Source organism: Cavia porcellus, unplaced genomic scaffold (genome assembly GCF_034190915.1).
Source record: "Cavia porcellus strain 051 isolate PalLab524CR breed Dunkin Hartley unplaced genomic scaffold, mCavPor4.1 scaffold_7, whole genome shotgun sequence".
Classification (NCBI taxonomy): domain Eukaryota; kingdom Metazoa; phylum Chordata; class Mammalia; order Rodentia; family Caviidae; genus Cavia; species Cavia porcellus.
In genome coordinates this window covers 95,859,537-95,878,834 of record NW_026947490.1, presented here as the reverse complement: position 1 = coordinate 95,878,834, position 19,298 = coordinate 95,859,537, and the positions used below count along the sequence as shown (strand labels likewise).

General features: G+C 46.4%; 1 pseudogene; it reads left to right on the top strand.

Moving 5' to 3' along the window:
* Nucleotides 1-1,451: 1,451 nt before the first annotated feature.
* LOC134477106 (sex comb on midleg-like protein 4) lies at nt 1,452-19,141 on the top strand (annotated as a pseudogene).
* The last annotated feature ends 157 nt before the right edge of the window (nt 19,142-19,298 follow it).

Below are 19,298 nucleotides of genomic sequence, written 5' to 3'. Positions count from 1 at the left end.
CTCACAAGAGGAACTGACATCCTGAAGAGCCAGTTCCTTTATTAGATATATTTGATAATGCATTCAATAAATATAGTTATACTTTAAAATTCTGTTTGTGATACATTTCTAAGAACAGTCAAGATTACTGATAGAATACTGTTACCATCCAGAGCTAATGCTCTCAATAAGTGAAATTTTTTGTCATATTCCAAAATTCCCATCAAATTTTAAGAATTTCCAATATTTAATATTTTCCTCCCTGGGTCAAAATAATCGCTCCCTGCCTCACTGCCCAAGCCAGGCTGTGTGGACTGCCCCCTCGGTCTTTTCCAACTCCTCACGCAGCATTCTGAGCAAAAAGCCGTTTTCCCCAGAAGCTTTCAGTAATCCTTACAAAGACTTTAGTTACCTAACCTCAGCCCTGAATTAAAGTGCAAAGTTCTGCCTCACTCACCACAGTCATGAACATCCCCAAAACTCTGGTCCCTGAGCTCATGATGACACTCTGGTCTCTGGGTTAGGGTTGACCAGTTGCCCCTGCTTCAACATTGAGCATTTCTGCACAAGAAATATTGTTAATGCTCTGCTAAAATATTACAGCATGTGAGGGCCTCTACAAAGGTTCAGATGTGGGGACAAGTCCCACCCACTCTCTTTGACTAGGTGACATTCTAACATGTGTCTGTTTACTTCGTTTTTTAACCACATAAATTTTACATGAATGAGATCATTCTTATGCAAAATTTGAAATCCTTTTGTCACTCAGCATCATGGTTTGCAAAGAGTGTTGCTAATAGCTTTTAGCCAGTTGATTTTTTTTATTCTTTGGGTATATTAATAACTTCCTTGTTGCTTGTTATTTGGGTTGAGCCCATTTTATTTTTTCCAGTTCTAACATTAAAATGAACACCTCTCTCTCTAAATCTCTAGCTGCATTTTTAATCTAGGGACATCATCAACTTTAAATACATTTGATTTATACTGTTAAACTGCTTTCCAGGGGGGAAAAGGTCATGGTAAGTTATAATCCAATCAAGGGGAAAGGTGTAAACACAAAGGGTGGCTGTGTTTACCAAATACAGTTACGAAAAATAGTGCAAAGTTAAACTGAGAATCTGAGACACCGAGTTGTCTTGTCATCCTGTTGTGGGTGACATTGGTCATTTGGCACCAGGAAACTATGGCCCTCTTGACCCGGCCAGTACCTTTTCCTCCTCCCTCGGCCCCCAGAAAGTCACTGTCCTTGAAATGACACCAGGGGCCAAGGCCAAAGCTCCTGGTGGTTCCTGGCTCTCCCCTCGTAGTCTCCCGCTCAAGCAGGTGGTGCACAGCTCCCAGGTCACCAAAGCGCATCTGCACTGGTCTTGCACAGTAAGCAAACACTGTTTTTGTGTCCAGATTTGTTCTTAGCACCTCCTCTGCCTGCAGGCGCCCGGTCACCCCACTCACTGAGACTGGCACCCGCCGAGATGCAGGCCCTGGGGGTCACAGGGCGGAAGCCAGGGTGGCCGCCCCTCCACCCCACGCCTAGCAAGTTGTAGGCTCACAGTCCTTTCTCTGCTTCTGCTCGGCCTCCTCCAGCAGTGAAAATCCCAAAAAAGAGGGCAGAACTCAGCCTCAAGGCAGACTCCCTCACCATTTTCTCCAGACTGGTGCTGGGCTGGGACCTCAGGGGCTTGGGCAGAATCCAGGGCCACTTGTGATGAAAGAGGAGTTCGGCCCGGGGACCCAGTGAGTCTCCCCCTGTGAGGCGTGTGAGGAGGTCCCACTGTGGCAGGGCTTTGGGTTGGTCCTGTGCGCTTCCACGACAGGAGAGAGCACAGATCCCACATGGGGAGGCCGCGGGGCGAGCAGACTGAGGGGTCAGAGCTCAGCACGCGTGACTGAGCCTGGCTCCCCAAGGCTCCAGGTTAGTGTCCCAACACCAGGCTTCCTCCTGTTCTTACTCGGGTGGGTCTCGAAGCCACTTTCCAGAGCTCCTCTGTCATTGGCTTCAGAAGAAGCAACTGATGCTCCCGAGACACTGAAATTAATCATTAAATCCAAGAATGTAGCATCAGAGGGCATAGCATCAGCCTCTAAGCAGAGCCTCCACTCTGACTCAGGAGTTCTCAGGGTGCTAATTCTGTTTCCCACATTGAAGAGGTGCTCACCCCCAGTTTGGCTACAAGGAAGCAGATCAGGCGAAATTAAAATTTCATGGCCTTTTTAGGAATTAGCAGTCACCTAAAGAGGCCAAGATGGAGAATCCAGCCTTTTATGTAACTGCAGTGAACCCAAACTGACCCAAATCCGAGGAGCAGGCAGCTTCTTCTGGGAGTTTCCAAGCGACTATCAGGGAGGGAAGAAAACCAAGCTCATCCGGGCACTGGACAGCAGGTTTCAGAGGTTTCCTTCCATTCGGCTTGCTTGAAATCACTGGTTGTTTCCGTCTGAAGACTTGAATACGGAAACCGAAATGCAAATTGGTGAAGAACGCTCACACATATTAGGAACACGAATGGTAATTGTTTCATGAAGTTGGTCTTCACCCCTTTGGTTCTCCCGTTTCTTTCAAATGCTAAGAAAGTAGAAATGGTAGAGAAAAGATGGGTCATTCAAAGCTTTTTGGGGCGTGTGGGGGGCGGGTAGGAGTGATCATTGGTTTTAGTTTTTAAAAAAAAAAAAAACGTTTACTCAGGCTGCTCATGAGATAAATTCTTCTGTCACTTGTTGTTTTTCTAACAAAAGGGATTTCCTTGGTTCCTGGCAGGCCGTTTCAGAATTGTGTCTCGGAAGGCTCTGGAAGGCAGCTGTTACTACACCTGTGCCATGACTGGCACCTGGGAATTGCACCTGAAGGGCTGGAGCTGGGCAGCTCTTCTGTTTACAGAGCCGGGTGAGTCCAGGTCTGCAGAAGCACTCAGACCCTCACTCTTCTGTTTTGGCTCTCCTTCTGCTCCCCTGGGGGCTGTGACCCAAAAATGAAAATTACCAACAGACCCAGCGTTTCTGGGCCCAGAAACAATGCAAATTGGCTCCTAGAATAAATCTCACTTTGAATTTTTCGTGTCTCTGAAAAAAGGGCAGTTTCCAGTGCTCTTGGCACACAGGAAGTCCTCAGAGCAGGACGGAGCTTCTGGGCTGGCCGGCTGATGGCAGAGTCCTGCAGAGAGCAAGCAGCTCTGCTCCCAGTTCCTCGAAGAATGTCTTTTCTTGGAACAACAGGCCATAGCTCTTTTGGAAGGGGGCCTCTGTTCTTATACATTTAGGAAAATACATGGAAATTATTTGAGGACCAGCGAACTTCTGGACAGCCTCTCAGATCATGAGCTTAGCGTCCTAGAAAAATTCCACGTGGTGGGCTTGGTGCTTCAGTCCAACGATGGTGACACAAAAAACATAAAGACCACTTGAATCGTGACCCTTTTTTCTCAAATATACCTGCGTCCTGTTGTTTTAGGTGATAAAACATTCTTTTAATCAATGCTGTATACTGATAGGATTTGGTGATTATTTTTTTTTTAATTCTAAGTTGGCAAAATAAAGTCAGTAACCTAGTAAACCTCCCTGGTTTGAGTTGGACAGTTTTCTAGACCTTGACACCCATTTCGCCGTTAGTGAAAGGACTTTAATTGTGGAGAAGCCAGCAAGGACATTGTACAGTCCCACTCCATTTACCAAATGGCCACTAATTCGGCAATTTTGTCTATCTGGGGCACAGCTGGGGAGCCAGCAGTTGTTAAAAAATCCTGACCAAGTGAAATAAGAGTCTTTTCCACCTTCATTACGAATGCATTTCTTACAGGCCTGGTCAGTTCAGGCCGTGCTACCCTTACATTTGAAGGCGAAGGTATTTGGGGAGAGAAATTCGCACCCCACGCTGGACTCTGGCAGGATAACAGTAGTCATTGCTATCATATGATGGTAATACGTTAAAATAGAGAACCATCAAATAATAACATTGACATTATAAAAATCATACAAATAGGGTAGTTTTCTATATCAATAATAACATTATTGTAATAATATACTGCTATTAATAATGTTATAATGAAATAATGTGATTTTGAGCCTTTGATGGTCTCTTGTCCAGGAAATTCTGAGGATACCTTGTTGTCCTGAGACTATACGAGGTATGTGACATTTGTCACTGCTTCCCTCCATGCCCCTGCACCTCTGAGAGTTCTCTCAGACCCTAGCAGAGTTCACAGTGGTGACATTTCACTGCTTCTCTGAGTCTCTGAGGACAACCTCAGTGAACTGCAGGGACAGAGAGCTGCATGGGGAGTCCTGTGGGGCCTCCCCAGGGCCTTTGCACTGTCAGTCTCGGCCTGCAGTCACATTGCTGGGATGTGCTGACCACTCTGAGAGCAATGCCTAATTTTATGGCCCTTGTTACCTGTGAGAAAGGAAGCAAAAGCTTCCTAAAATCATATATTTATGTTTTGTGTGAAAAGACCCTTTCTGCCATCAAAATAGCCTCTTCCTTTTCAAATACAACATTCAGCTCTTAGTTTGAATCAGCTGCTCGGTTTGGGTCCCTAGTCAAAGATTATACAAGATCAACGGGAAAATTTCCTGCATTTAGACCAAGGTCTTTTTAAAGAGACAGGGAGGGTCTGCTCCAAGGGCAAACCCTTACTTCCTCTCTGTAGGTACAGCTGATTCCAGCCGGTGAAATTTCCATCTTCTTAGCCAAGACTGTGAATTAGACAATAGCTTTTGAAACCTAAAGAAATTTTTAGGTTATTGTGCTATTCATAATGTAATAGCCATAGATATGACACATTTTTTTACATTTAATCAGCATTTAAAACATTTTCTTCATCACTTTAAGTCTGCAAATAAACACACTAATAAATCCAGTCCTAATTTGTAGCATTTGCTAGGCTCCAAGGTGAACACACTCATTACATGGCCAGCTTTGTGCCGTCAGCTGTCGGATGCCTGATCATGGGCTGGAGAAAAGGTCCTCAGCAAGACCTCTTGGCAAAAAAGGTTCACAATGAAGTAACTAGAAGGTGATGGGTTCTGAGAGTACATTGTGATTTAGCTGTAAATTTATATACTGCGGTTTTTAATAATGGCTGGGCTTAATGATCAACTTGCGAAATGCCTAAAAATTCAGCAGTCACCTCTTACTGACTAATAGGAGCCACCTCCAGGACCCCACTGCTCAGAGTTCTGCTGGGCACAAGATGCCTGTAGCTGCCTGTCTGATGACCCCTCTGCCACCAACAGGGCTGGTCACTCTGAGTCCTTACTAAAGATGGTTGGAGTTATAGGGCATGGTGTGCAGCTTTTCGTTAGGTGGTTCTGTAGATGCAACTGTTTCTCTCTGAATTCTGCTTCATCGGGTCATGGTTATCCCTCCCTGTGCCCGCTACCCATGGAGTGCCGTGTCCTCGTTTCCTGCTGAGCTTGGGAGGAAATTAAACCATTCTTCCCTGATCGGGCAGAACAAGGCAAGCTCAGCTCAGCGCAGGAGGGAGGAATCTCCAGGTTCTCACCTTTCCCTACCGCACCTGCATATCTGAAAAGTGCATTCCTGCCCCCTGCCCACTCCAAGCACCTCCTGACTTCACTGTGGTGCCCACAGTGCATTGTGTTTGGATAATTTTATTTTCCTAGGGAAGTTGTAGTGCAAAGATTACTTAATTAGGACCCCAGACTGGACCAAAACAGGCTTGCAGACCAAATGATACTGGCCCTCCCAGCCCTTGGGTGTTAAGTGTTTAATCTCTCCCATGTACAGGCACCAGAGGGATGGGTGGCCCAATGGTAGGCTGACTCCTAGGAACGGAATTAGGTCACCAGCCACAAAGTTCTTGTGATTGGGACCAATTTTTATTCTACCAGGCCAGTTTTTTTTTAAACTAAAGTCTGAGGTTAAATGCGATAAATTATTTAATTTACCCTAACTCTACTCCCCTGCAGCAATTCCAAAGATCTCTGAAGGAGTTTGGTGTGAAGAAAAAGTTTGAGTCTAAGGGTTCGATGTGTCCCCAAAGAAAGTGACAGGCAGAATCATGGTCAAAGCTATCCTTCCTTAAATCGGGGTGGATAGTCGCATTAGTCAGCTCAGCTGACTACCAAATATCATACCCTTGGCGGCTTAAATGCAGAAATTTATTTTCTCACAGTTTAAAGTCCAGGACCAAAGATCCGTGGGGTTCAGGGCTGATGAAGGCTCCCTCGCTCATGGCTGTCCGCTCACTGTGCCTCACACGACAGAGCGAGAACAAGCTCTGGTCCCCTTCCTCTGCTTTTGAGGACACTGATCCCACAGTGGAGGTCCCACCCTAATGAGCCCTCTAAACATGACCACCTCCCAAAGGCCCCACAGTGTCTCTGGATTCCCTCGTATTCTGTGTTAACTAAAGATTTATTCCATCTGTGTTTAAAGAAATTACCAATACATTGGGTTAGATCTATATCTTACTTTTTAGATTCTGTTCATCTCGCCCATCCTAAGTTCCTAATACTTGCCTGTCCTGGCTTCATTTGGTTTTAGTTAAGTTTTTTTCTATTAATTGGAAGTTAAGGCACTGTGTCCTGTTGTATTAATGGGCTTTCTTCTAGGAACTGTAGCAGACTTACTTACTAGAGTCTTTTAAAGTTTACCACACCTTTTCGTCTTCCAGTACGGTACTAGGATCTCATGGTAGTGTTTGTCACCCCATACACCATTTATGTATTACCGTTGTCACATATTGAAATTCCTTTTTTGCCTTTTTAGCTCCGTAAGACATTAATTATTATTTTATACAGCTATTTTAGTTTAGTCACCTGATTGCCTCTTCAAAGATTAATTTTTTTGCATATCAGACTTTCTGATAACCTACTGTTACCTACCTTTTACCTAAAATGTAGTGCATCTTTTAGAAGTTCGTTTAATACAGGCCCTGTAGGGGTGAGCTTTCTTAGTTTGGTTGAAAATATCTTTATTTCACTTTTAGTTTTTAAAAAATTTCTGACTGTACAATCCTAAATTATCAATTATTTTTTCAAAGACATTAAAGTTATTATTCCGTTTGTCTCCCGGGTCCATTGGTGTAGAGAATTCAGCTGCTATCCGCTTGTTCTTTGGGAGACAGGCTCAGTTTTAAGATCTTGGCCTTTGTGATGTACATTTTACTCAGTTGTGTCTCCATGTAATTTCCTTTTATTCATCCCTTTGAGGATTGTTGGACACCCTGATTCTGTGGACTGAAATAGTTCATCAGCTCTCAAAATTTTGCAGTCATTATTTCTTCAAATATTTCTTCTCTGCTCCACTCCAAAAATCCTTCCCAAACTCTGATGTTCATCGTCCATCGGTTCCATCTATTTATCTCTGTGCTGCAATCTGGGCAGTTTCTTCTGGTCTTCATTTGGGCTATTTCTCCAAGTTTTCTTTAGCTGTATTTCCTATGCTATTAAATCTGTCCATTTAGTTTTTAGTTTCGGTTATTATATTTAGAAAAGTTAAATTTGGAGCTTTTTTTTAAAAAAAGTTTTCTATTTTTTATAGCTTTCTTACCCCGTGTTCTTTCTAGCATGTCCTTTAATGTCTTTATGCATAGTAGCATGGTTGGTTTTATATTCTAAATATGGTCATTGAAATATTTGTGAGGTTTTATTTTGATGCATTGTATCTTTGTTTTCTTGTGTGACTGCATTTTTCAGGCCATCCTATACATTTGCCTTGAAAAATTATTTTTGGGACTTTCTTGAGATCTTTCTCCAGAGATGATTTTGTTTGCTTTTTCACATATCTTGAGCACTGCCAGGTTAGGTAATTTTTTTGTTTTTTTGGTACCAGGGCTCAAACTCAGGACATTGCGCTTGCCAGGCAGGCACTTATGCCACTGAGCTAAATCCCCAGCCCAGGTTAGGTAATTTTTGGACTACATTCATGGCCTGAAGTTTTCCTGATCACCCAATTTCTGTGAATTTAGGCTGCAAATTGGTGACACCTGTCTTGTGGTAGATCTCAGGGACTCAGCATTCCTCCTCCACTCTCCTTAGAGAAAGGGGGTGCAAGTGGGATAGGGCAGGGTACATTACAGCCCCCCACCTTTGTCCTGATGTCCTAGGCCTTTGGGGAGCCTGTGCTCCGTAGCAATTCCCGAGGCCTGGATTTCACTTGCCTTTTGCATGATTATTCTTATATCATCAGCTCCTCTGAACTTTCATTTATCTTAGAATTTATCCATTGTTTATGGTTGCTTTCAATTGATTCCAATGACCTAGTTTTCTATGTTAACAGAAATACACCCCCAGGGCTGGGGATTTAGCTCAGCGGCATAAGTGCCTGCCTTGCAAACACATAGTTGTAAGTTTGATTCCCGGTACCAAAAAAAAAAGAAAGAAAGAAATACGCCCCATCTGGCTGCTCTGGAGGATGAAGCCTGCGGCATAGACGAGCTGTTCAGTCCCGCGAATGCTGGCGGCAGAGCTGTGTCCGGTGCTGGTCACGTCCCTGAGTTCCAGGGCCTGCAGTGCAGGGGGCAGGGTGGAGGTGACGCCTGAAACCCTGCCAGTCCTCTGCGAGCACTTCCCTTCCCGACAGGGATCGCAGTGGGCGCCCTGTCGGCCTTCTTCCAGTGCGTTCAGTGGGATGCGTTGTTCTTCTGAAGGGTCACTGTTTGACGATCAGAGCGAAGAAGTTTTGAAAAGTAGAAACGGAGTCTGATTCCTTCCCCAAGGCTAACTGTGGTTGCCATAAGTAAACAAAAGCAGATGTTTCACGGCTAAGTTAGAAAACTGAAACCAAAGAGTTTGTGAATGGACCTCAGAATGACTCTGGATTTTGTACTTTCTTTCAAATATTCCTTGAATTCCTCCTCCAGAGTTCACCCCGAATGCAAGTCGTACTTCCTACCCATCCTGGCCAAGGCGAAACCCCTTTGTCGGTGTTCTTTTCCATTTTGCCTGCCCCCACCTCCTGTCCCTTATCTCTACCGTGCCTACATTTGTCAGACGAAATCTGGATTGCGTGTCTCTGCAAAGCCCTCTGCTGTTTCCACAGCTCTCAGGATAATCCCAACGCTTTGTCCTGCCTGTGTTTACTAGGGCGGCACAAGTTTCCTTAAAGCGGTTGTGGATGGGATGGGAGTCTGACATCAGCTGTCAGCAGGGCCGTGGCTCGCTGAAGGCTCCAGAGGGAAGAGCATTCCTCGCCTCTTCCTGGATTCTGCTGTTTGCTGACAATCGTCCGTGTTCCTTCGCAATCGACAGCATTGCAGTCTCCCTCGTCATAATGCGCTCGTCCTGTGGCTCAGTGACAAACGTCCATCTCTTGTAGGAAAACCAGTCACGGGATTCAGGCTCCTTCTTCTCCAGTGTGCCATGTGCTAACTTGATTAGACCTGCCAAGATCCTATTTGCAAATAAAATCAACGTTCACAGGTGCTAGGGGTTAGAATTTGAGCATGTGCCTTTTTAGGAGGCCGGAACACTGACCAGAGGGCCCTGATGATCTGACCTTGGCGCCCCAGTTAATTTCAACCTAAACCGTCTGCCTCCTGCCCACAGTTCCTCCAAGTAACCCAGGATTCCTGATCCCCGCAGAAGCTGAGCTTTCACAGGTTTACATGAGCCATGCTGTTTGCCTCAGCTCTTTCTCTGGCCTTTAAAATCCGCCTCTTGCCAGTCAGATCCTGGCTTAAATGCCTCCCTATCACTGGCCTGTCCTGAACACCTGGTCCCCTTTCATCATACCGTCATATCTCACTGCTTAGCACACTACTCACACTCTGACTTTTAATCGTGTGTTTGTTATTTGTCTGCTCCTCCTACGGTAGCAGCTCTTGGGAAACAAGCCCTTCATCCTCCTCATGCACGGCAGCATCCTCGGCCTTTAGGACAGCTCCTGATTCACAGGAGGTGCCCCATAAGCTTTGACTGAATAAATGACCTTCTAAACATAATTTAAGTGTTGCAGCTTGGAAACGCTAGCTCCTGCGTTAGCAGCACTGAGGGGCCATTTCCTGTTTGGGGAGCATTGCTTGTCAGAGAGGATAACCTGCCGGGTGTGAGGCGGACGCTGGGTTTGTAGATTGTGAAGACGTGACCCCAAGGCACAAGCATAGAAAATGTATTTGGGTCCCAATGTCCCCCTTCTGACAGGGCTACAAGCAACTGGAGACTTACTTCTATTTCTGGGATTTCTAATAGTAACAGTAGTAGTGCTAATAGCCGATGAACATTTCTTGGATTTTCACTTTTCACCATGTTAGACATCGTATTTCACTCTGACGACACACTGGGGTAGCGTGATCACCCTTGCCAGGTGAGGGAAAGGTGGGTTCAGGGGGCTGCAGGACATTGCCCCAGCGCGTTAGCCAGTGGCTGAGCTGGCTTTTGGACGCAGGCCCCAGTTCATTGTATGTCCCACTGCTGCCCAGCCTCATTTTGGAAGTTTGCTCTGTTGGTTTGTCCTCTGCTGCTGATCGGGCAGCCTCTACCTCTCCCTACCCCTCCCTAACTCCATCCGCCATGCTCTGATTACCGTTCGCTGGCTGCCAATCTGTCAGCCGCTGTTTAGTACCTCTACTCCCAAACCCCAGCATTTCTAGACAAGTACTTGAATTTCATGTCAACTAATCTGTTTGCCGTTAGTGTCCCCCGGCTACATGCTCAGATTGCAAGCAAACCTCCTCCCAGTTCTTCCCAGTAGTCTCCGCCCAGTGTAGGTCCCTCTGAGAGACAGGCAGAGCATGCCATTCTTCAAGCCCATCTTATATGTGGAAAAGAAAGACGAGCTGACTCCATATTCCCAGCCCCCTGGTGGCGGTTTCAGTTGGCAGGACTGAGACTTTGCCCCTCTGTGCAATCTCACCGTGACAATATAACAAGATCTGGTTGTCATGGTGGCACACGCCCGCGGGCCCAGAACGTGAGAGGTCAAGGCAGGAGGATTCCAAGTACAGTTCATCAGCTGCACATTGCACGCCCTTCCCTCTGTTTCATGGTCGGTCCTCACCACCTTCCACATCTTGTTCAGGTCTCTCTGTGCCTATGAGAATGTCGGTTCCGTGAGAGTAACAAGGAAGAGAAGTTCTTATTTTAATGTGACCCGTTGCCCCCCACACTCCTGTCATAAGTCACTCAATCTCACGGCTCCTCTCAGTTGCTTGGTTTGCAGCACATTTGTCGTGGTGAGCCGCTGGACGCACCCTTCCATTTGACTCCCACAGCCCATGCTCTTCAGGCTTTATTTCTGCCCCACTGGGTGCTCTTCCCTGATTTCTTTGGCTGGTTCCTCATTTCCCCAAACTCTTTTGTTGGAGTCTTGCAAGGATCAATATCTGGGCCCCCTTCTCCACATACACCACTTCTCTGACAATATTGTCCCTTGTCACGGTCTCAGATATCAACTCTATATATTTCTGATTCCCAAATTATAGCTTGATTTGGACTCCCCCATGTCCATACTCTGCTATAGACAAGCACCTACTTAATATTCCCAATTGCTGTCTAGGAGGCATCTTAGTTCAAAACTCGCCCTTAATTTCCATCTTTTTCTAACTTCATCTCGCCTGTCTTCAACAAGCCTTGGTCCACAGGTGTCCTTCCCGGTCCACACTCTCACAGCCCGTCTCTCTGTCTCTCTCTCCACGTATCTTTTTCTGCTCCAGATCAGCTCCCCTCCACTTTTACCCCTTTTAACCTTCTCTCAACACAATAGACAGGAAGATTGTTCAAGTGTTAGTTTAAATCCTATCGTGTCCCTGTTCAAAAGAGCTTACAGCAAAGGCGACAGAGTTCTGCAGAGCCCGCCTGGTCTTGGTAGACGCCTTTCCAATCTCACGGGGCCTCCTTACAGCTGTGCAAACTGGCTGGCATCTTCTCACTTCTGGAACTGAGCGCTTTGTTGTTGTTGTTGAATATTCTTCACCGAGACACTTGCATGATTTACCTCTTCAGATCCTTGTGCAGTGTCACCCCAAACTGCCCTGACCACGCAAAGTTCAACCCTAAATATTCCAACCCCCAATTTCTAGCATCCTATATCCTATACGTACTTGCATGGTTTGTGGACTACCTCCCCTTAGTAGAGCATCAGTTCTATGAGAACCAAGATAAAGATCTCTTTTTCCAATGTTTTGTTTCCTGCTATATCCCCAGCAGCTAGAGGAGTGTCCAGTGTGGAATGGGTTCAAAATATGTTTCGTTGGAGCCAGGCGTGGTGGCTCACGCCTATAATCCCAGCACTCAGGAGGCTGAGGTGGGAGGATCGTTATGAGTTCGAGACCAGCCTGGGCTACAAAGTGAACTCAAGGCCAGCCTGAACTGCACAGTGAGACCCCGTCTCAAAAAAGACCAAAAAATATATATGTTTCATTGAATGAATAAATAAACGGATATGAAATGGCTGGATAGCTAGAAGCTGAATTACTATTTCCTCATGACTAGTGAGTGTTATAGTCTATCCTAAAAATGTAAGAGGAAAATTAGGATATGGAGGGAGACTGCCGATATATTAACTCGAAGTATGGTCCAGAGGTCAGTACGGTCAGTATGACCTAGAAGGTCATCAGAATGTAGAATCTAGGGTGAACCCCTAGGTTCTAGAATATAGGGCCCCTGGCATCTGAAAGGCTGCTTGTAAGAGCTGAAAACTCCAGTGTTGACAATCGACCTCAACATTAACTATGTATTAGAATCTGGGTGTCATTTAAAGTTTCTGACTCTTGACTTCCATTTCCAAGCCTGACTTAGTTTGTTTGAAATGGAGTTCAGACATAGATCAGTGGTGAACAGAGGACACGACTGATTTATTATTGTGGGGCGGAGAGCTAAGATTACAGGCTCGTTTCTGTGCAAAGCTTAGTGCAGACAGTGGTTTCTTGACGTCGTGGATATTGGTACAACCAATTTGCCATCCCTGTCCATTTCCGTAGGAGCAAATTTCAGGTCCTCATTTGGGGTTTCAGGGAGAGGACATCAAGGTGGCCACTGTTCACAACCAGCAAATGCAGCACTGTCCGCATGCAGGCTGGTTTTGATAGCCTGCTGTGGGGAATCCACACCTTGCAGGACATCAGCCCCTGGGGGAGCGGCTTCCACCCTTTTCCAGCAGGACCCGGTGGTCTGTGTTGCAGAGAGTGCAGCGGAGTCAGGAGAGCTTCAGGCTCAGTCTTCACGTGGTCGGAGGGAAAGCTCTTCCGTGGGATTCTAGGCAGCACAGGGACACCCACGGGGTGCTGTGGCTGCTGCCCATCCTGTAGCCTGAAGTCAGAGGCTCCTGAGCGTTAAGTAGCAACACCTCTGGGTGTGTTCTTACACCCAGTGCCTGGCATAGTTACTTCCTGGGTGTGGTGCAGAGCTGACCTCTAGGTGCAAACCAAATACAAACCTTGGACATGGACCTGAATCTCATGCTCATCTTCCAAAGCCACACAAAAAAAAGGTTTGGAAGTGTGGGAGAGTAGCAGTGGTTAACTAAAGTCCACAAAGACGCTGGGAGGGCACAGAGGGCCTTTCTAGATTTTCATTGCCCAAATGGACCCTTGCAGCTCAAGTCTCGGGTTCTCATGCCTCCTGTGCCCTCTCACCCCCAGGAAGCACCCCAAAGCCTGACCTCAGTTCCACCCCTCAGGACACGGCCACTGGACCTAAGTTGGCGGCCCCCCAGGCACTCACAGGTAGGTCAGCAGAATGAACCCATGGCTCCGACTGTCTGGTAGCAAGCTGACCTGCCCTCTTGATTACTTTGTGAGCTCAAGAGTTGTCACCGAAAGAGCTAACAGGAAGGGCATTGCGTGGTAACTAGACAGCAGGCAGGACGATCATTGTTTCAGAAAACATGAGCTTACTTGTCTTGCAGGTGGGTTCTTTGAAACTTGGGTTTCAGTTCATTTTGGGTTTAGCTGGTGCTTTGGGGTTGGAAAAGAAGGAATGGTCAGATGTTCCTTTTCAGAGCCACCAATTTCAGAGTGCACCAACGTGAACATGCTCGCCTTGAGAGTTTCCACTCCTATCTTTGCACTTCCTGTACTAGAAGGATGCTAATCTTTCCTAGTCCTACCCTGTACCCTCCAGCCTGTTCAGTGTAGGGAGAGCTCCAATCTCTTTCTCTTACAAAGGATCAATCAACAGTTTCCTCCTCCTCCTCCTCCCTCTCTCTCTCTCTCTCTCTCTCTCTCTCTCTCTCACTCACACACACACACACACACACACACATACACACACACACACACACACACACACACACACGAGTACTCCTCAACACAACCCCATTTCCTGCTCCCATCTAACTTAAGTCCCTCTTGTTACTGATTACCTTTACATCACTAGGACAAAATAACCAATGCTGGACACTTAGGGGAGAAGAGGTTTATTTTGGCTCACAGTTTCCGTGGGTTTAGTACATGACTGACCAGCTCCATGGCAGAAAGCAAAAGGTGGAAAGGTTGGGGAAGGCGAGCTGATCATGTCCATGGTGACCAAGAAGCAGAGAGAGAAAGGAGAAGTCAAGAGCAAAAATACAACCTAACTCACACCTCCCGTGGCCACTGCCCTCCACACGGCACAGTCAGTTATGAATTGGTCAATGCACTAACCCACTGATGACCTTAGTGCCCTATAATCCAATGCCCTTCCAAAGCCCCACTTCTGAACATGAGTCTTTGGGGGGAATAGTTTAGATCTAATCCATGTCACCTCCCACTGCACTAAGGTAAAAAACAAACCTGTCCACATGGTTTACAAGGCCCTACGTTGTACAGCTCCTGTGACCCTGCCCACCACTCCTCTCTGAGTCCCCAGTGCTGGCTAGAGGATCTTAGCGTATTTCCCTAATCCATCCAGACTGGGCTTCCCTTCAGGTCCTCCAGAAAGCCCTGGTAGCCTGTCCCGCCAGGGGACCCAGTGTGGGCTCTCCCAGCTCCCCCTGGCACCTTGTGGCCTCCGGCTCCCATGGTCTCAGTTTGGGTCTGTGAGAATCTGAAGTCTGCAGCCTCCACTGGGGTATAAGAGGAAGAAGATGAAGAACAGGAAGAAGAAAGACACCTGTTCTTAAAATTCATTTTTTAATCTCATCTTTACAAGATTTCTATTTCTTGGATACGTTTTAGAATGTAAGCAGTACTTGGGACACAGTGCCTCACTGTGTCACTGAAAAGGAGAAAAATAACTTTTCTATCTCATTTGGAGCCGTTTGTCTCAGGAGACAGGCCAGGGAACACTTCAGCTATGGAATCAGGCTTGATGTCGTGGGCGGGGAGGAATCTCTGGGGTTTTTTAAGCAAAATGATAATAACATGATTACTATTTCTAAAGCTTAAAGGAACTAAGCTAGCAGTAGCGAGTGGGATGAATTATGCCAAGTCAATCTGCAAACAGGCTGACCAGCTGGGAAACTAGATGGGAGAGGGAGCTTACATCACTGTCACAGAACAGAATTGAGTTGAATTTAGCCCAAACAACTAAGCTGGTTATACTGATGGTAACCAACTCATGGAGCAATTTTCTTTGTAGAACAGCTTTCTTCTAGAAAGGATCTATGAGAGATTCCTTTTCTTTTAAGTTGCAAAATTCATAAATATGCCCCTGAAATTTACTTCCATTTATTGTATATGGAAAACTGGTTTTGTAGATGTAACATTTTTAGTAGATTTAAAGAAATGTAATAATTCCCCATAAAAATATACACAGCACATGAATACAGTTAAGAAAATAAATAGTCTAGAAATACATCAGGTATGTGCTCAGTTTTTTTAACCTGAGGGATGGATTACCTTGAAAGTCTGGAGACCATGGATTACGCTCATCTGAATGGGCTGAGTATTTGTTTTCTCTGAGATTATAAATAGCGCTCTCTGTGGAACCTCATCAGATCATGTCAGTTTTTATCCATAGCATAAGTAAGGACCAAAATGAATGATAGGTTTTAGGAAGCAGGAAAAAAATGTTCAAATGGGAAGGGGGCAAGCACAAGGGGAGAGGGAGAAAAAGAGAACAGAAGGAAAAAATGGAAATGAAGCTTTTGTAAAGAGGGGACAGAATGGGGAAATAAGAATTAAGTCGTATTATGCACAGGTATAAATTCCTTCTGATGAATGTGGTCATTATGTATACCAAACTTAGTTAAAAAGAGTAAGACAGGAAAAAAAAATCTTGCCAACAAAATAATTTTAATGTACAAGAGAAGCTTACAAAAGAGATCATTTTGATTATCTCTGTAAAGCAATAAAAAAAAAGAAAAAAGCAACTTAACAAAGAAGTGGCCCCCTTTAGGGTCAGCAGGGCAGCTCCTTTGCAGGAAGATGGGAGGGCATTGCAGTGCGTGTGCCCAGCACAGACACTCATAGTCCACACAGGCCACCGCCATTGCTGTCAGTTCGGATTTGCACATGCCCAAGGAGCCCGCCACCCACAGCTCCCTGCCAAGAGGTCCCCTTGAGAGCAAGCCCTAGGAGGTGGGTTGTTCGGCTCTTTTGGCCTCTTATGTTTCACAGGTCAGGAAGATCTGTCCTTTGCAGTTCTCCCAAGGCCCAGGCCAAGGGGGTACGAGGGAGACATATCTCGAGCAGCAGAGCAGCCAGCTGGCCTGAGGAAGGCCCAATGCATGGACATTGTGGTCTCTGTCCCCACAGTCTGTCTGTACATCAAAAGCACGCCAACACAGGACCCTACCTGGAGGGGGAGAAGGTGCGGCAGCTCCCCGAGCACCTGGGGCCCGAGCAGCCAGCCGTGGTCTTACAGCAGAGTGTGCAAGCATGCACTGACTGTGCCCACCGGCAGAAGCGAGTCTTCACTTGGTCAAGCAGGGCCACAATGGCGAGCTGGTGTCAGGTAAGGGCTGTGGGGATGGGGAGGGGTCACGAGGAGGGCTGTGAAGAACCTCTGAAGAGGACCACAGGCACGTGGACAGGTTGTGGCCAGGGCTCCTCGCGCTGGGCTCCAGGGTCTTCCAGAAGTTGCTTCCAGATTGGACAAGAAGAGTGCACATCTGAATCCTTGCTCTTGACTCTGTCTCTGTCAGTAAATCTTGTTCTGCATATTGGTTACTTTTTATCATTGCTGACACAAAATATTTGATACCAAAATCAAGGAAGGAAAGGTTTATTTGGCTCACAGGTTTGTGCAGCTGGCTCTGAAGCAGAGTGGCATGGCAGAGGGGCAACAGTTCATGGCTAAGGCAGAGAACAAAGAGGGGTGGGAACGGGGCTCTTTTCCTCCCTTATCGTGTATGCAGGCTGCCCACCCTCAGAAGAGAGGGTGTATGCCTTGTATAGGTGTGTTTACATGGAGACCTCATTTAGTTAAATTTTTAAAACTCTCAAGTTGACACAATGAATCGACCATTACAGTCCACCCCTTCTCAACTTGACAACCAGACACATTTCTTTAAATTGGTTTCCAGATACAAAAATATGCTTATTCTTTTTTTAAATATGCTTATTCTTATCCTTTCACCTAGGACGTATGCACATCCCTTTATGCAAAAGGCATTTAGTTCATTTCTAAGAATTGCCAAAATCATAACAGTTTCAGCACTGCTGAAAAGTCCAAGTTCCAAGTCTCCTTTGAATGTAAGGCAAACTCTTATCTACAAGCCCCCTGTATAAATGAAAAGGTAAATACTACCAAAATTCAATGGCACAAGATAAACATTTCCATTCCAAAAGTTACAAACAGGGGAATACAAAGGATTAGAACCAAAGCAAGTCCAAAATCCAGCAGGGAAAACATTAAGTCCTGTAGCTCTATGTGTCACATCTAAGGCAGTCTGTGACAAGCTGTGAGCTCCAAAGGGCTTGAGGGGATCCCCTTCTGGTGGCTGTGGCTACCATGGCTTCTCCTGGGTCTGCTTGCTTGTTTTGTTTTGTCTTGTTTTGTTGTACCAGGAATTGAACTCAGGACCTCACACTTGCCAGGCAGGAGTTGTGCCACTGAGCTAAATCCCCAGGCCTTTTTGCTTTGCTTCTGTCCTTGCGTGTTTCCTCAGACAATCCACTTTCCTGGCTTCTCCAGACTTCTGGGGTCTCCACTCTCACAGCTTTACACACTGCCCTCTAAGGGGCACACTGCTTGACCTCCTAGAACTTCCAAAATTGGGGTGGAAGCTTTCTTAACCCCACAACTCTTGTATTCTGAATGCACCTAAAACCAGCACCATGTGGATGCCAGTCTGCTGCCAAATGGAACAGTAGCCAGGTTTTCCTCTCTCTGGGCTGTAGGGCGTTGAGTGCCTAGAGCACTGGGTACTCTGAATCCAATACTGAGGAACAAATTTTCAATGTTACTGCCCCTCTGGAACATGGTGCTCTGCAGCTTTCTCCTCAAATCAATGGCTTTCACTTTTGCAGTTTTGAGAGTGTGAAGGGTGGTACTTGCTGCTTCTTGTGATGCCCTCAGGCCATCAAATATATTCTCTTGCTCTTTCTCAGTAATCAAGATCTGCTCAGCTCTATCTTCGTAGTCCACAGCTTTACTAGCACTCCCCTTCTGGCCAGGCTCACAGCATTTTAAATCATCCTGCTGGGCTCTCTGCTCCTGATTCACAACATAAATCTGGCTAAAGGCTCCCAAGCAATAGTCATGCCACAGCCTCAACATTTAACTGTCTTGAAATTTTTTCTTACAGGTTAGTTAGTCCACCACCCTTAAACTTAGGTTTAAGCAAAGTCTCTGGACATGATGTTTCCTCCAGCCCAGTGTCATGGACAGCGCCTTCCACAGTCCCAAGGAAAGGGAGAAGATTCTGGTGGCAGGTCAGTGCAGGTGACCCTCTTGGCTGGCTAGGAAAGTGTTAGGGGAGTGGGGCTTCTGTGGTGGCTGCATCCTGCATAACCAAGCAAGAGCCCTTCGTTTCCCCTCAACCCTAATGCTGGGTGTGGGAAGGGCACTGCTCATTGCCTCCCAGTTCTGATGCAGCCAGCTTAACTTTTAGAGCTTGCCCTGCAAGAATATGATCTGACTTGCTGGAGGTGAGTCAGAACAGACCTTGACTGTTCTGACTGGGGTGTGAGTCTCTGAGCCAGTGTGATTTTTAAGAGACATGAGCAGAAACAGGAGGAAGAAGCACTCCAAGGGAGCAGAAGAGAGTCCTGTGGTCAGCTACTCCGAGGGCTGCTTGGCTCTTCCTCTCCTGAGTTCTGTCTAGAAGCCAGGTTCTGGGTCATAGGCACCCTTCTGAGGCCAAAAGGTTTGCTGCCCTGTAGGGCGCATGTCACAGATCTGATGCTGAGAGGGCACTTCCTGCTCTGCACCCACACCGAGTGGCCCTCCAGTGACGGTGCTGTATAAACTGGAGAGCTGACTGTGCTGCTATTTTCCTGGTCAGGCCTTGTTGTGACCTCAGGGCCTTGGCACTGGGGAAGGGCAAAGCCAAAGTGGAC